This window comes from Epinephelus moara, chromosome 2 (assembly GCF_006386435.1).
Source record: "Epinephelus moara isolate mb chromosome 2, YSFRI_EMoa_1.0, whole genome shotgun sequence".
NCBI lineage: Eukaryota > Metazoa > Chordata > Actinopteri > Perciformes > Serranidae > Epinephelus > Epinephelus moara.
This window is the reverse complement of record NC_065507.1, coordinates 41,341,414-41,354,726: the sequence shown is the minus strand read 5'-3', so window position 1 is coordinate 41,354,726 and position 13,313 is coordinate 41,341,414. Positions and strand designations below refer to the sequence as shown.

At 39.6% G+C, this 13,313-nt stretch overlaps 1 long non-coding RNA gene across 2 annotated transcripts; it reads right to left on the bottom strand.

The window, feature by feature from the left end:
* Positions 1–6,784: 6,784 nt before the first annotated feature.
* On the bottom strand, positions 6,785–11,321 carry LOC126397709 (uncharacterized). Of its 2 annotated transcripts, XR_007570696.1 has the most exons (4): positions 11,248–11,321; positions 10,950–11,165; positions 8,364–8,415; positions 6,785–7,713 (listed from the first exon to the last, which is right to left on the bottom strand). It is a non-coding gene; the product is annotated as an uncharacterized LOC126397709 (long non-coding RNA). The 2 variants fall into 2 exon arrangements; XR_007570695.1 differs by having other exon boundaries at positions 10,950–11,302.
* Between the last annotated feature and the right edge of the window lie 1,992 nt (positions 11,322–13,313).

Below are 13,313 nucleotides of genomic sequence, written 5' to 3'. Positions count from 1 at the left end.
GTCTGACATGGCTTCCATTGAAGGCGATTTACAAGGGGGAGGGAATTTGATTTTTCCCTAACCAATCAGTAGATGTCTCCGTCGTCGTGCACGCCCAGCTGCATCGCCGTTAATCCAGTTTAGCAGCTTCCTTAATTTGGTCCTCCATTAACGCGAGTAGTGGCGAAATACCTCGATAGCATCATTAATGTGGTCTGTAGGATCTGTAGCGGTCGCCATTAGCGTGGCGCTGATTGGCTAGACCCGCCCCCACCCCTGGCGTTCATTGGTCCTTCCATCGTTTGAACGAGATAAATCGCAAATTCATTGCAGTATGCCAGACCAGAGATGCAAGCCTACTCAGTTGAGTGGGCGGGGTCTATGGTCTGGAACCAGGCTAACTTAGTAGTTTTGTTTTGTTTTTTTATCTTGACCCTCATGTTCCCTGAGTGACTTTGGGGAAAATGCATGACCCTCCCTCCACCATAAATTGGCCCTGACCATTAAAAAAAAACAAAAAACATTTACATCAAATGATGGTATCTGAGCTGATGCAACAAGCAAACAGCACAGAGGAGAGAGTAATCGGTTCACTGACTTAAATGCCAATCCTTACAAATGGCATCATCATCACACAACCTGTGCGTTGAGCTACTCTACTTATAATTACATTTATAGAGGTAATAGTCCACTCTGATAGATATTTCCTACCTGACAGAATGAGCTACTCTACTTATAATTACATTTATAGAGGTAATAGTCCATTCTGATGGATATTTCCTACTTGACAGAATGAGCTCCATTCTGATGGATATTTCCTACTTGACAGAATGAGCTACTCTACTTATAATTACATTTATAGAGATAATAGTCCATTCTGATAGATATTTCCTACCTGTCAGAATGAGCTAATCTACTTATTATTACATTTACAAAGGTAATAGTCCATTCTGATGGATATTTCCTACCTGACAGAATGAGCTACCATATTTTTGATCACATTTACAGAGGTAATAGTCCATTCTGATAGATATTTCCTACCTGACAGAATGAGATACTCTACTTATAGAGGTAATAGTCCATTCTGATAGATATCTACTACCTGACAGAATGAGCTACTCTACTTATTATTACATTTATAGAGGTAATAGTCCATTCTGATAGATATTTCCTACCTGACAGAATGAGCTACTTTATTATTACATTTATAGAGATAATAGTCCATTCTAATGGATATTTCCTACCTGAGAGAATGAGCTACTCTACTTATAGAGGTAATAGTCCATTCTGATAGATATTTCCTACCTGAGAGAATGAGCTATTCTACTTATAATTACATTTATAGAGGCAATAGTCCATTCTGATAGATATTTCCTACCTGACAGAATGAGCTACTCTATTTATAATCACATTTATAGAGGTAATAGTCAATTCTGATAGATATTTCCTACCTGGCAGAATGAGCTACTCTACTTATAATCACATTTATAGAGGTAATAGTCCATTCTGATAGATATTTCCTACCTGCGAAGATCGCGGGTAGTTTAAAATTATGGGCGTGTCCTCTGGAGAATTTTTTTTTTGCTCTGCACATGCGCACATCGTCTTGGTAAGTCATTCTGAACGGTAGCTCTATTTGTCAGGACACCGGCACAACAGAACTGATTCCGTTAGTGCTGATCAATACTATGGTCTTTAATTATTTAGCAACGGGGTTAATTTAGTACCGGGTTTTGGTACCCATCCTAAATCAAAACAGAAATGAAGTGAAGCTTGTAGAAATGAAATAAAGTTTGCAATGGCTGCCTGTACCAGTAAGTGCAGAACGCTGCAAGTTTGTGCTCCACCGATCAGTGTTCTTCGGCAAACAGCCCCGCCCCTCAAAGATTCCAGGTAATCTGAAAAGTCCTACCCCCACTAGGTAATAGGTTTTTCAAAATTCCAGGTAGCCTAATTGATAAAAGTTCCTGCGGTGGAAAAGGGTTTTATGGTGCAAAACATATTCACACACCCATTCAAAAAAGGTTAAGTATTGGTCAAAATTTGCACATCCACAAATCAGCATGTGAATTCATGCAATGAAACTGTAAAATATTTTTTTACAAATACATTTTTTCTTGTATATTTTTATACAACTGCTTGAATCTGCTGCTACGTGTCTCAAATGGTGTTTTTTCGCTCCCAAACGACAAATTCCGTGGACTCTCACTTTTGCCACTGATTAGAAATCAGGGGACCACTTTTGCAAATCACAGGAGCTTGTTTGAACGCGTGGCCCTTGGTGCCCGGCCGTATGACACAAAACAAAACATAAACTTCAGCCTCCAGTCTCTGGCTCACAGAAGAGGCTCTCGGTCCAACGTTGGCACAGAGGAAGCCGGAGACTGGAGGCTCGAGTTTATGTTTTGTTTTTGTCATACGAGCCGGGCGCATAGACTGTAAAAATAATGGAGGTAGCCACCATGACGTCACCCATTTGTTCGTGGACTGCCGTTTTAGAGCCTCGAGTTAGGCATTTTGGCCGTTGCCATCTAGGATTTCTGGAGCCAGACATGCAAATGTATGCAATTTCTTTGGACGAGAGTGAGGAAGACACTATGCATGCCCACCTTAACCAGCAACCTGACTGAACGCTACACCCGGCTTGCCGTGCTAAATTGCCGCTAACAAACTTAGCTTCCGTAATTAGAACTTTAGAGGTATGTGTTAAAGTCAACTTGGTGACATTAGCTAATTGCATACATGTCTATATTTGGCAAACATTACATATAAAATGAGTAACTGTAGCGTTAGCTGAAGTTAATGTTACCATGTGTAAGTTAATGTTAAAGTGTGTGGTGTGTAGTTAAGAGTAGCTGCAGTCATACGATGGTTAACTTGTTAGGCATCTTGGTGTGCTGATAGCTCAAAGCTAGCAGATGAAATTTAGTTCAGTTTACATTACACCACACAAAACTGTTGCTGATGAATGTGTAATATTCTCCCAGCTAAACAGAGTAATGTTACAATTCAGCGTTTAGTGAGTGCGTTAATGTTAACATTGTTTGGTTAAGGTTGGTGTTTGTAGGCTGTTTTTGCATGCAGGTCCTGTTCGTTTCAGTGTTGATGAGAGTTGTCAAAAACATCTGTGAGAATGATTCTTTTCTTTCTGTTTTAGAAAAGGTAACAATACTGAGTGCTGCATCACTTCATGTTCACCCAACACAAAGTCACAGAAGTGAGTAATAGTTACTTTTCTATTGCTGTTTAGTGTAAAACAATACAGAAGACATTTCTTTCACATTTAAACTGAGGGAATAGTATATTTGTTAGATAACTGTGTGGAGCACATCCAATACATGATTTTTTTTTGTTATTTTTCTCAGTAGCCTACAATATGATACATTTCTCACTATGGCATTATTTAGCTCAGAACATAACCCACAGTGTCAGCCCTTATGTGATGAGTGTTTTAGTGATTTAGGGACCGAGCCCGTAGGTGAGGACCCTATTGTTTTTGCTGCGTTTATTATTGTTTCTCCCGCCACCTCTTTGAGGCCAAATTTGACCCCCTAAACATGCTCAAAAACTCACGAAAATTGGCACGCATGTCAGGCTTGGCGAAAAAATTTGATCAAATGAAAAAATTAACCCCTGAAGTGCCAAAATGTGCTGTCTAGCACCACCTAGGCACACAAAAATGCCCACTACAGCCCGTAGGAATGTCGCAGAAAGATAAAAAAAAAAAAACTGGCTTGTTTGTCTCATCAAGATCTACAAATCACGCACTGACACCCCTGACCTAAATCCAACAGGAAGTGAGCTATTTGCCCTTTCAAAGTAAGATTTTAGCTCAGAAATGCTCTTTTTCAAAAACTATCTCCTCCTAGGCCGTTTATCGTATCGCTTCAACCTCACACACATGACAGCTCACACCCTGCTGAACAACAGTTCTCTATAACTTTGTCATTACTCAAATGGTTTGGATTTTATAGGCTCTAAAAGTTGACGGGCCACAAAACATCCTGATGATCTTCGAAAGCTGTCCCGTAGGAAATGAATGGAGAAAGTCACCAATCTTTGGGCTTTTTCTAGCCTGTACAGCTTCTCCATACTTTGGCCTACAGACTCCATTCCAACTTTCAAATATTGCCACAGGTCTGTGTAATCTGTACCTCTGAAAGTACCATGAGCAAATGTGGAGAAATTTGGAGTTTATAATGGGTGTCTATGACACGTAATGTTGGGAGCTAGAGTGGAGAGGGCTCTAAAATCGCTAGCTGGCATTGTCACAATTTTCACTCTACATACACATTTAGACCTCAAAACACAGGAAAATTTGTCCTGGTCACAAAAATGTCCCCATGGAATCTCTCACACTTACACATTTGGGTCAGTGAGCTCCAAAGCAAAGGGAGCGGCTATTTTTTTCTCATTCACTCCAATGTAAGCTGAGATGAGAAATTTCTGGAAAACAGCTGAGGGCCAACACATCTTAAACTTGCGCCCATGATCACATTTTTGACTCCACAAACATAACAAAGATATCTGTGCATTCGGAACGAGTGTATGTCTCTGCTGGTATGCTCAGATTGACGATCGGACCCACGGTTTGGGAATGAGAGGGAGGAGTTCGACAAATGTTAAACCCATGGTAAGAGTGCCTTTGCTGATCTGCTTTCTCATCTCCTCTCTGCCCCTGTAGGCTGCAGGTGCCGGTCATTAATCACTATAGCAACAGCTTCACTCACACACAAACACAGGCCTGTGTGTGTGTGCGTGTCTCAAAATCTCTTAAGGAGAGATTACAGCAGCAGAATCTCCATTTTAAACAGCATCTACACATTATATATCAATGTTTTCCATCTATCACATACTACTACAGCCTTTATTACTGATAATGCTGTTGCTACTTTTGTGATTATGACTGTTAAATACATATTGTGACATAGGTTACTGTAATATTAAGTCCCTCTATTGCCAAAAATGACCTTGACACTGACTACATGAGCTGGAGACCGAAACGAGCAAGAGTGCACGGTCCCGCCCAACTGCTTGCAGCTTTAATTATTGTTCATTTTTAACACTTGGGGCCATAACACTGTTCAGTATTACCAGCTCTACTCTTCCTCGTTCCCTACACCCTTTCCTGTTCCCTTTTGTCTTATTCTCTTATCACCCCAGTCTTACCACCTCATGGTCTTTGACACTCTCTCCCTCTTTGTCAGCTGTAGCTGTAACAAATTCTAAAGGTGTGTTCACACCGTTTTTTTCACTCGCGATGAGTTTACATACAAAGTCAATGCAAACGGCCGATTGAGCGTATATTCGCTCGGGCTCCGAGCAACAGCGACAGAGCGATTTTTCGCTCGTCGCTTGAGATGAGAAATCTCATCTGGAGTGGTATTTCGCTGGGTCCTGCTGCTTGCAGCTCAACGCTGATTGGCTGCCGTAATCCCGGGGGTTCTTGACTGTCATGACATGTCAGCTTCATTAAAAGTATAGCTGCAAATTAAAAGCAACAATAGATGTAAAAACACACAGACACAATGCATCTGTGATCAGTTCCCTAATTTAATTTTAACAATTTTTTCAATCTTCTCCAATTTCTCGTTTTATTTTATGGAAGTGATCAATGTAAGTGCACTTGTCCTAGAGCCGCCACAACGGTTTTTATAATGCAAATAACTCTGTTTAGATAAAACCTACAAGCTTCTCTTCCTATGACTTTTACTAAAAATGTGTCTTGTATGTTTTCTGAAGCCTTTAAGTTACAAAAATGAAACACACTAGACTTCTGAGCATTTATACCTCCGACCGCGATTATACATTTTGATATATACAGGTAGGCTATACATATTGCAAAACTCTGTAAAAGTACACCAAAGCATACATTTTCGTTTCCAAATATTTTATTACACAAAAGACGAAGAAATTATGATTTTTTTTTTTTTTTACCTATTTTGGCACATACATACAAAATCCTCCCACTCCTCGCTCCGGGCAGCTCCAACTCCGCTCACATGCTCTGACTCAGGCATCAGAGCCTCTGAGCTACAGCGATAGATGCATTGGCGCTGTCCGTGGTGCTTTACACTAGGACCGCCAGGATTACAGCACCCCTCCAAGCGCCGCAACATATGTAACTTCATTGTTTATGCTGCCCGTGTGCTCAGAAGCACACCAAAAATGCATTTGAGTAATTTCTGAGAAGTTATGATAAAATCAAAAAAATATTACAGACTATGGAATAGGACTGACAACCTCTCCAATGTCTCACGTCAATTAATTAACACCATTTGTCGGCTTTTTATAATGCCTTTTTTTTTTTTTTTTGCTGCTGCGCTGCTGCGCTGTGTCTCCAGTTGAAAGTGGTAATTTGCTAAATACATTCTACAATAATAAATTAGATTAACTTCTCTCTCTCTCTCCATATATATATATATATATATATATCCACTGTGCTGTCACATTATTTAATGAATTCCTTTTATCACATTGTTTTATATATCTTCCTGGTGTTGTTCATCTACAATAACATTGTTGAAATTAACGCAGTCTTCATTTTTCAATAAAGGTGTTAGTGAAGATTATACCCTGAGTTTGTTGATGGTTTTTGTGGTGCATATCTGGTCTAAATTTAAACAAAAGCCAACATGTATAGTACTGTAATAAAGCAGAAACACATTGATGGCATTGCATTGCTAGAATTTGTAATTAATTACAGGGCTATTTTTATGTTAGCTTTCATCAACAACATAAATGATGGAACAAATGTTGCAGCCCTTGAACATTTGACAATGAAGGATGAAACAACAAATATTAACAGTTTGTGCTTTTTATTTATTACGACACTGAAAAACACTAAAGTGTCCTATTAGATTCATGAGGCATACGGTAAATCTGACACAAAAAAAAACAACAGACAAATGTTCTGTAGTTACTGAAAAATGCACTCAGTACTTTTTAATCACGGTGGGTTTATTAAAAATTCAATGAAATGGAAAACTATAATCACAAATTTCAAAGACATTAAACCCTTTTTTCAATTGAAATTACTGTAATTTGGAATGAAACTAATGTACATAAGATGTAGCACACTGACATCTTGTAGGTCTGAATGAAAATGAAAAAAACATACAAGGACATGCGATAAAAATTACTGAACCCAACTGCTTTGAAATTACAATCTAATTGTCAAATCTTCATTACACACAACAGAGTTTGTATGCCTAATGAATACTCAGTACACATGTAACCTATTACAGGAGTCACATTTTGCGCCTGGGTGCACTTCTGGTTTGGCCATTTCCAGCTGTTTGCTAATAAAGACCCTTTTGATGTCAGATTAGGAAATAACTTCACCTGTGCAGGTGGTGACTGTGCTATAGTTGATCCATCACTTGATTCCCATTTAATGTTTAAAGAATTCTGTTATTTTTTTAAATGTTACTACCTCCATCGGCTATCTAAAAACAGTAGAAATTTAAAGGTAGTCAAAGGCAAGAAACTGAATCTCTGAATACTATGGACAGAGAATAAAAAAAAATGTAAAACTTGGTCTGTCCTTTTATCAGAGGAAGCTGAACTTAAAATGATTTTCTGGCATCATAATCACAACCCATTTGAGAACTCAGGATGTTGTCCATGCAGTCTTCCTTCTCCACAGTTCAGAAATGGTACCAAATACAACCCTCCATACATGAGGTATTTCCTCTGTTGGCACCGCTCATTCAGGTTTCACAGTGTGGATACCTTTCAAATTACAGTAAAAGACAAATACAAATGGGGCGGCAGTAGCTCAGTCCATAGGGACTTGGGTTGGGAACCGGAGGGTCGCCTGTTCAAGTCCCCGTCCGGACCAAAAAAAATGTGGAGCGTGGACTGGTAGCTGGAGAGGTGCCAGTTCACCTCCTGGGCACTGCCGAGGTGCCCCTGAGCAAGGCACCGAACCCCCCAACTGCTCGGAGCGCCTGTCATGGGCAGCCCACTCTGACATCTCTCCATTTAGTGCATGTATAGGTCCAGTTTGTGCATGTGTGTGTTCGGACCTGTGTGTAATTGACAACAGAGTGTAAAATTGAATTTCCCCTCGGGGATTAATAAAGTATATAAAATTAAAAAAAATTAAATTAAAAATTAAAAATTAAAATTACTTTTGTTAAGACGAGGTGGATCACAATAAATCATACATATACCAGCTTGACAGGATAGGTGCATAAATATCTGCTTCAGTTGAAGACTACCTCGTATGGACTTACAGTGTTAGGTGAGCAAGACTCCTAAATAAAAAAAATAGTCTTCTTAACATTGTATTGTACACATAATGATCAATAGGCTACTTCATCAATTTAAACCAGTAAGTTGCTTGATTCTTTATGAGGTATATAAAAAGGTCTTTGTACCCTGAGGTCAGGGTCAGTCTCCACCTGGTCCACTGTATCACCTAGAGGAAAACTTTACACAGACAAATAAGTAAGTAAATAAATATGTGTTAGTTTACCTCCCTCAGACTTTTTTTTTTTTTACATGAAAACATTACAACTTAAATTTCATTCAATAGGTCACCATTTTATTTTAGCTTAAAAGAGATGGTGGACATCACAGTCCTCATATTCATATTCATATTCATATATGTTGCATTTACACTTGCATAATTTTGTCATACCACATTCACTTATGTAACACACGATTAAATTCAGTGTCAAAGACAGACATGTAAAACTCAAGGCCCGCGGGCCATACAATTATATCTGGCCCACAATGAAATATCATATGTCTATCATAACTGGCCCGCCGGTATATAGCGTTTTCAAACATAAGCTTAAGCAGAAATACTGTTGCTGATCAAGTATGTGAGCTGGCCAGCGATTTACAAGAACAGATGATGGAAAAGGGAAAAGACTTAATTGCATATTCCCTTGCTGTGGATGAGAGCGCTGATATGACTGATACTGCACAGCTGTCAATCTTCATCCGTGGAGTGGACTCCAGTTTGTGTGTTATAGAGGAACTTTTGGGAATTAATTCAATGCATGGCACAACCACTTAAAAAGACATATTTGAGGAGGTATGTAAATGTGTGAATGAAATGAAACTGCCCTGGGACAAACTGATGGGACTGATGACAACTGGAGTGCCTGCGATGTGTGGTGAAAAGAACGGATTTGTGGGCGGATGTGGGAGAAGATGCAGCAGAACAAATGTGCAGGTGACCTGACAGTTTATCAATGTATCATACACCAGGAAATGTTGTGTTGTAAAGCTCTCAAAATGGAACATGTAATGAGCACCATAACACACACGGTTAACTTTATCAGAGCGAAAGGTTTAAATCACTGCCAATTTCAGTCTTTTCTTGAAGAGATACATTCTGTAGCCTACATGACACTGTGCCCTGTCACACAGAGGTGCAATGGCTAAGTCGAGGGAAAGTGCTCAATAGATTTTTTTGAGTTGTCGACCTCCAGTGTAATGGTACACTCAAGGCAAAGTACGACTCTGTGGGTGCTGCACAGCATATGATGAAAATCACATGGAACGTGAGTTTTTGGGAAACAGTGAAGTGTGGTTATGTTCATAACTGATGGTGTTAGCTGATGTTCTGCACATGTGGCTTCAATATTATTGTGCTGACCGACAGGACAAAGTCCTTGCAATAACTGTTAATGAGGTTTGTTTGTGCTTTGGAGGTTCAAGTTAATTAATCAGTTCAAAAGATGAATGATCAATGATGATTTTTATTCATAGATTTATTTATCAACAAGACAGATAATGTAAACCAAACAGGACAATAATGGGATATTGTTGTGAAAAACATTACCTTATTTATCCTGTTTAATAAATGTTGACCCTGTTTGGCCCTTGACTTAGTTCGGTTTGTAATTTTGGCCCTCTCTGTGATTGAGTTTGACACCTCAGAAGCCTGTACTACAAAGCCAGTTCAACTTACCCAGGACATCTTCTCATTATCTGGTTTGACTAACCCTAACATTGGCCGTCTGGATAACCGGTACTATGACGTTGGTCATCAACTAGTTCAGTCAACTCTGAGTTTTCCTATCCAGCCACAAGCGTGTTCATATGAAGGGGCAGGGTTGTTAACTACGAGCGTCATCATCAGAACCATGAATGAAGTAGACTGCTTCATATCATATGAGATGAAATGGTAGCAAAAGTGTTTTGTTGATGAGACAGTAACATGTCAGTGGCGTGGGATGAAAACGACAAACTGTACTTAGAATGGAAGATGTAGAAGCATTGAGAACACCATCCAAAAATTCACCGTCATCCAAGACTTAAATTACGTGCAGGCATCACGGAGCTATGGGCCTATGTGACATTAGTATAGAGTGTTTTTTGCTGTTTAGTCAGATCATGATAATACAACAAAAGTAAAGAGTGGAAAAGTAGTTAAGTAGTTAATGACCAATGAGGTCGATCTGACCGAAATGTTACATTTATAACGGGAGCCAATTAACAGTGTGTGGAGGCCAGACAAGCCAGACAAACAACGACACATGCCTAATTAGCACTAACATTTAATAAAATGATAACAGAATGTCACTAACCTAAAAACTGGAGCAATGGTGTCTTGAACAGTCAGTTGGTACAATCATCTACACAGCACATATCATTTGTCCGATATTTGTACAAAAAGAAGATCTCCACTCTGGCCAGCCAGGCTCAAACATGGCAAGGAGGTCAAGTTAAGTAGCTTGAGGTGAGGCCTAGCTGACAGCCTGTCAGTCTAAGTGGTTGCACCCTTAATTAATGCAGAAATTTAAGCCTTAAAAACATTTAAAGGAGAAGTCCGATAATTTGCACTTTGAGCCCCATTTCTGGGTTGTTTATGATGAAATAGAGTGGCTAAGACCAAAATCGAAGAATCTGGCTTTCCCCTGCCTGGCTTAACGCTGCTGCCTATGGCCATGTGTGAGTCTGTCCCTAAAACCACCCTAAATGTTCGTTTTCAAAGCCATGAAACTCACCGAGTGGTCAGTGGTGTTCGTTGATGTTCTGACATAAAAATCGTAGTCCATGATGATTTATTTGACATTTTGTCTACCCCATTGGTTTTCTAGAAAAGCCTCATTGTCCCTTGGTAGTAATCTGGAAACGGAAAGGGGGTTGTTTTCGACAAGGTTGTAGTCATTGTAGTCTTTTAGCTCAGTGAAAGTGCCGGCTCGACAGTGCTGTGTGCGCTCCTGGAGGAAGAACGAGAACGAAGAAAAAAGTTTTGTAATAAGTTTAAACAACTGCACAATGGATTACTTGCTTGTAAACAACCTTCGCAGTAAGATGCCTTTGAACACGACGCCAACCTTCTTCTTCTGCTTCTTTTCTGTGTCCCATTACATTGCAATGGTTTCCTACCGGTAAGCGACACCCACGTAAAGGAGCATTATCGCCATCAAGTGGGCTGGAGTGTATAACACTTCAGGGTCAAACGAATGATCAAGTGGAAGTTTACACACGGGTGTGAGGCAGCTGAGAAAATAGTTCCACAATCGAGATGAATAGCGAAAACAGGGATGGAAACCACGTTTTGCTACGATTTTTATGTCAGAACATCAACGAACACCACTGAACACCTGGTGAGTTTCATGGCTTTGAAAACTAACGTTTCGGGTGGTTTTAGGACAGATTCACACATGGCCATAGGCAACAGTGTTAAGCCAGGCAGGGGAAGCCAAATTCTCTGAAAATGAGCAATTGTCACTATTTTGGTTTTAGGTTTGGTCTATTTCATCATAAACAGCCCAAAAATGGGGCTCAAAGTGCAAAATACTGGACTTCTCATTTAAGGACCACCATAGGCGTTTCTAGCCCATTTTTGGGGGTGCACCCCTAAACTGAATCCCAGCACCCCTAAAATTTGAGAGATTTTTAAAAAAAAAAAAATTTCACACTGTATGTCCCTTTTTAACAAGCTAGAAAAGTGTCAAAACCATACAGTACTTAGTTGCAACGTAATATTTTAACAACAAAAATACAGCAGCACCCCCCTAGCTAGGAAACGTTACAGGTGGTCAGTACCACTGTCCTCTGTTTGAATTGGAATGAGAGAAGCTAGCTGTTGTGTCATGTGCATGTATTAATATTAAAGCCAAGGTACTACTGACTAGCTAACTGACTGGATGCCCATTAACATTATAACTCCTATTGTGTGTATTTATTATTATTAGTTTGTAGATTTCTAGCACTTTTCTTTTTGGAAGTGTATTTTTATTTATGTATTTGTATTATACAGACAAGAAGGAAAAAGGCCGAGACAAACATTGAAAAAGTCAGTTACTGTTAATGTGTTCATGTTACATGTTGTGCATTGCATTTCAAATAAAAGTCCAAAAAATAAGCCCAAGGTCCATTTTTGGTAATTTTGGTACTCACTATAGGAGGCTGGTTTACTCCAGAAACACACATACTGTTTATGTGTATGTTGAGGAGCTGCTGTATCAAAATGAGTTGTCTTCCCCCAGAACTTAGGGTTACGATATGTTTCTTTTATGATTCCAATCCATTCCTCTTTTGCTGTGGCTCAGCATTTAAATAACCTTTATCAGATTTGATGGTTTAGTCACAGACTTTCCCAAAAAGCGTTGTGCTTTTATTTCACAAATGTGGGAATGAAATTGCGTTAAAATGTACAAAACAGTGACATTTATCTTGCCTGGCCGGGCAGCTCTCTGGGTGCTCAGCACCCCTAAACCTCTGATCCTAGAATCACCCCTGTCTGTACCAGTTCAGTTGCTCAATTGTATTATTGCTGTACAGTTTGTAAGAATTAAAAGTCATTCAAATATTTAAATAAAAGATTTTTGGAATCTATTTTCGGATAGATTTAGAGGACTGTTTTAATCATATATGCAGCATACAGTTAGGAAGCTTCATTTGTAACAAAATAAACTAAGCTAAGGTCAAATGACGAGCTGTCTGAGCATTTAACTGCATCATAGTCTTAAAGGGGCAATAAGCGAAATTCATCATTTCTAGATTGAAGGAATTAAAAAAATGCTATGTGAAGAACTAGAGGTGTAATTTCATCTGGAGTATAGCATGACCTCACACACCCTCTCTCTGTGTTGATCTCCAGCCCCTTGTTTACAAGCCGGTCCGGCTGCGCTTTCATATATGTTCATGTGAATCCCCCCCCTACTCCTCCTCCTCCTCCTCTCAGAGCCCTTGGCCCTCCCTCCCTATAAAACGCTACAGCCAGTGAGCAATGGCAGCGGTTATTTTCGAAATGAAATGGCAGGGAGCAGAACGTCCACCTGAAGAAGACCAGGATCTGACATTACCTCTAAAGAAACAACGGTTGTTTGCGAAGAAGTTGTCGGATAAAGAAAGGGACA